Here is a 4,387-nt window from a genome sequence, read left to right on the forward strand (position 1 = left end):
GGCTGTGGGCGAAGGCAGCCTCGCCGTCTGCACGGCCGCTCCGCCCGGGGCACGCGGACCCTTCCAGGGGCTGCGCTGGGGAGTTTGCATCACCCTTCGGAAAGGAGCGACTTGAGGTTTCTGCGGAAAGCCTGTTGTGGAAGCAGATGGAGGCAGATCTCGTTCTGTTTCGCTCTGGTCTCCATCAGCTTGTGCTGAAATTCCTTCCGAGAGTACCAGAAAGCAAAACGATTCCCATCGTTTACGCTGCTTCTCCTCTCTTTCTCCCTCTGACCTAGAAATCCTACTGTCCCGCTCACGTAAATACAAAAGCTGAAATGCAATAGCAGCAAAGCAGTGTCCCACAAACAGCCTCCCAGCTCTTGCTAAAAATATCTCTGTGCGGTGCAGTAACTCCCAGGCATTCTTTTGTCTGACTGCTTTTGAATTCCCTAATTGAAGTTGGTTGGAGGGCAGTGCACCAGTTTCCTGAATAGCTCAGATGTTGATTGTGAGTTAAAAAACAAGAGCAAAATTGTTTTTCCTTTGTGCAGCCGCGCTTTTTATTTACCTTCCCCCCCCCCCCCCCCCCTTTCCCATTTTTTAATTTCTGTATTTTCACTTGCAATTTTATTTTGTAAGACAACTGCATTAAATACATCTGCGGAGAAGGGGCCCAGGAGGCAGCGAGCAGGAAGACACAGTTTTGGGTACGTGATGCCACGTGCGCGTTGGAGCCCGAGTGCCGCTCTGTCGGAAACGTCCAGGCTGGCGCAGAGATGCGGTGCAAATGGAGCTTAACGTAGTAGGAAGCGTTAATAATGGTTCCTAATTGCCTACTAATAACTAAATCTGTGGAATTTGGCAGCAATTGGGATATAGTTTTCTCCTGCAATCTGTCCGTTCCCTCCAGAAAGAACAAAGTTGCTTCATTGACATAGAGCAGCAAATCTTAAATTCGCCGAAGGTAACGGGGGAAAGTTTTCTGGATCCCGCATGGCCTGCAAGAGCCTGCGGGGGTGCTTCCCCGGGCGAAAACTGCCGCCTCTTGGCCCAGCACTCCAAGATTTAAGAGAGGAAGAAGAATTAAATCAGGCTGCTTTCATCCCTTCTGCGTTTTTTGGTTTTGTTTTTTTTTTTCATTTGAACTTGAAAACAGAGAAACCCAGGCTGGTTTCAAGCGCTCCTGAAAAGCTGCTGGAAGCACCGTGTGCACGGGTGGCTCGTCCGACCCTCCAGGGACCGGTCCCTGGGCTCTCATGGGGACAGGGAGGAAAAGTTTGTGACCGGTGATTTGTGCTAAGTCACGGCCGGTCCGAGAAGCTCCCCAGGATACATCTGTTGGGTAAATGTGATAACCCTCGAGCGCTCAGAGCTCCTCTGTGGCCAGTAAACAAACACAAACGTTGCTTTCACTCAGGCCTCAGTAAATCAAAGGTTTGAAATGGTGATGGAGATTGGAGAGAAGCTGATTTCTTCAGGTGCTGCTTCAGGAGCCGGGGTTTATTCAGGCTCTCCGTGGCGGGAGACATTTCATAGCTGCTCAGCAGCAGCAGAAAAACAAGCACAAATTTTTCTGTCTTCAGGGATAACTGCAGTGAAGCATGCGGGGGGGAGGGCTGTGCTGCTCGCTGGTACCGAAATACTTCCCCATCCCCCATGCACGTCAGCAGGCCCCAAAACCTCCCCGGCGTGCAGGGTTGGGTGCTGGGTGCTGCACCCGCCCGCGGAGCAGGAGCCGGCGTGGGGACCGGTGCCTGCAGCCCCTGGCCTGGGGGGGGCACGGGGGAGCTGGGCTCCTCCGGCGCTTTCCTTGGAAACGGAGCATCTTCGTAGTTCAGCACACACAAAAATAAGCCGCCAAAGGGGTGCAAGCTGGCAGCCTGCTCGCTGGGTTTGCTGCCTCTCGCTCTGCCCTAATGCAAAACTGGGAAAATGTGGAGGATGGCGGGGAGAGCGACGTCCTGGCTGCGGGCACCCTGGGGCCCAGGTGCCGGCTTCCACCTTGCTTTCCTTGCCCCCCCTTCCTGCAGGCAGACGGACTCTATAGGTGAGAAACACCCTTATTGTCCAAAAACTCCCTTCCTCTCCAAAAACATGGCATGGCGGGTGCCTTCCCTGCGGGAGAGGTCGGGGCACGGCCGGTGGCATTGGGCAGGAGCCGTGATGGAGGTGGCGCGCCGGAGCTGGGGCAGGATCGCGGCGCTGCGGTCCTGTGCCCTCCTCTTAGCTCCCGGGTTAACGTTTAACCTGTCTGTCTTGCGGTGCCCCGGGTGGTTTGACGTTGCGGGGCGCTTGGTACGGCTGTAGATGAGCAGCCTGACGGAGGGGCACGGCTTACCTGCTGCGGAGGAATGTGAAGAATTTCATGGGGAGGGAGATGAGATTTTCTCTTTCCCAATGGAGAAAAACCCAAGGCTGGGTGGGTGACATTGGAATGTTTTATATACACTGGGCAGCTCCCTGCTTTGGGAGCCTGTATGTTAAGTTTCCACCTGGCCAAAACATTTTCGCCCTGACTGTAAACCTTGGAGGGGAGAGCGCTCAAATGGAAAAGTTGACGCAGCCTTATCTGCGGCGCGGCCTCTGTGCGAAAGAGGAATCTGAGCCCTGGCTTATGTCAGGCTTGAAGCTTTCCCCTTTCCTTCCAGCAAGCTGCATACCGTTGCCTTGGAGCCGTTCCTTCATCGGGGTCACATCCTTCAAGGAGCATAATTTGGTCAAGAAAAGAGGTCTGGGCTCATTTTAAATATATATCGAGTTCCCCGATGGCTGCCTCTGCTACGGCCTTGCAGCAGCCCGATGCCTTCCGGAGGGTCCTCCTTGGAGCGCCGTGGCATCGCCCTCCCAGCAGCCAGCAGCAGCCCTTCAACAGAAACCTTAGCCCTCGCCTTCCATGTGCAATTATTCTTGCAGGAGACATTCAGGTCATCCATTCCCCTCCTGCAGTAAGTGACACTTCTACAAATGACTGATGCTTCACACAGGCGAGGGTCACCTTACCCGGCTCTCGGTGCCGAAGGCTTTGGTTGCAGCCCGCGTGAACGAGCTTTCAAACTTCCTCCCGGTTCTGCTGCCGGCAGTTCATTAGCAGGAAAAAAAAAAAGCCTGGAATTAAATTTGCCAGCTGTGCCCGGACCCCATTGCTAGGGCGGTGGAGCTGTCCCGTCTCCGCCTGGTGAGGTGGGAACCACCGCCAGAGCTCACCCACTGCTCCCCTCGCACCGTAACCCCGATAACTGACCCGAAACGGCGGCTGCGGGGTCAGGCTGACATCTGGCACGCTACGGCACCGCTGCCGGAGCGGAGGGAGGTGGAAACGCTGGCTGGAGGGGAGGGAGCTGGAGGAGGATGGGAAGCAGGGGGGGGAAGGAGAGCCAGGAGCTGCCGAAGCTGCGGGGTAAGGCACGAAGCTGGCAAGGGGCAGAAGATAATGCTCGGTGATTTTTGCAAGCGGCCGGCTGCTTCCACAGGATGGCTCGGGGCTAAGGGCAGTGCTTGGTCTCTAGCAAGACGCTACAAATAATGAAAACAACGGTTGCAGTTCATTGCCATCTATCCAGCACGCCTTGGTTTTCATTTGTCTTAAGGCAGGATGCGTTTGCAGATGAATTTTGAAAAGAGCTGAGGATCAAATGTTGTTTTTTGTTCTTTGGCACTGACTGTTTTGCTCGCTGTTGGCGTTGGGCGATGCAGATCTGCGTGTGCGCTCGAAGCCTGCAGCTGATGTTACGATTTCCTTCCTGCCCGGAGCTTCTGTTTTCTACGCTCACACCTTTCCGGAAGCCTCCTTTCGGGCTACGATATTCCCTGCTTGGCTTTGTATTAAAGGAATCTTTTGCTGTAAGGGTTGAGAAAAAAATCTTTTCCTTTTAGCTTTAGGTACATGAAGGAGTAAATACTCCTTTCACCTGTTAAAAAACCAAAACCAAACCAAACCAGAGATCCAGCCCTTGCTGCTGAAGCAAGTTGGGTGGGCGGTGCGTTGTCCTGGGCAGAATCCTGGTCCCCAGCTCTCGAGGGGCGAGGGCTCCCCTGCTTTCATCCCCCAGCACCTGGTTTGGGGGAGCGGGGTGCGCTTCTGGGGTGGCACTGCAGAGATGGGGGGTGCCCCAGTTTTTGGGGAGCAGGGTGTGCTCCCGGTGTGGCACTGCAGAGATATGGGGGCTGTCCTGGTTTGGGGGAGCGGGGTGCGCTTCTGGGGTGGCACTGCAGAGATGGGGGGTGCCCCAGTTTTTGGGGAGCAGGGTGTGCTCCCGGTGTGGCACTGCAGAGATATGGGGGCTGTCCTGGTTTGGGGGAGCGGGGTGCGCTCCTGGTGTGCCACTGCAGAGATATGGGGGCTGTCCCGGTTTGGGGGAGCGGGGTGTGCTTCTGGGGTGGCACTGCAGAGATGGGGGGGGTCACG

At 55.4% G+C, this 4,387-nt stretch overlaps 1 protein-coding gene across 1 annotated transcript in view; it reads left to right on the top strand.

Moving 5' to 3' along the window:
* Positions 1–4,387, top strand: part of ANKRD11 (ankyrin repeat domain 11) — a 159,634-nt gene that overhangs the window by 60,178 nt on the left and 95,069 nt on the right. The window lies entirely within an intron of this gene.

Source organism: Egretta garzetta, unplaced genomic scaffold (assembly GCF_000687185.1).
Source record: "Egretta garzetta isolate BGI_Z169 unplaced genomic scaffold, ASM68718v1 scaffold582, whole genome shotgun sequence".
Classification (NCBI taxonomy): Eukaryota; Metazoa; Chordata; class Aves; order Pelecaniformes; family Ardeidae; genus Egretta; species Egretta garzetta.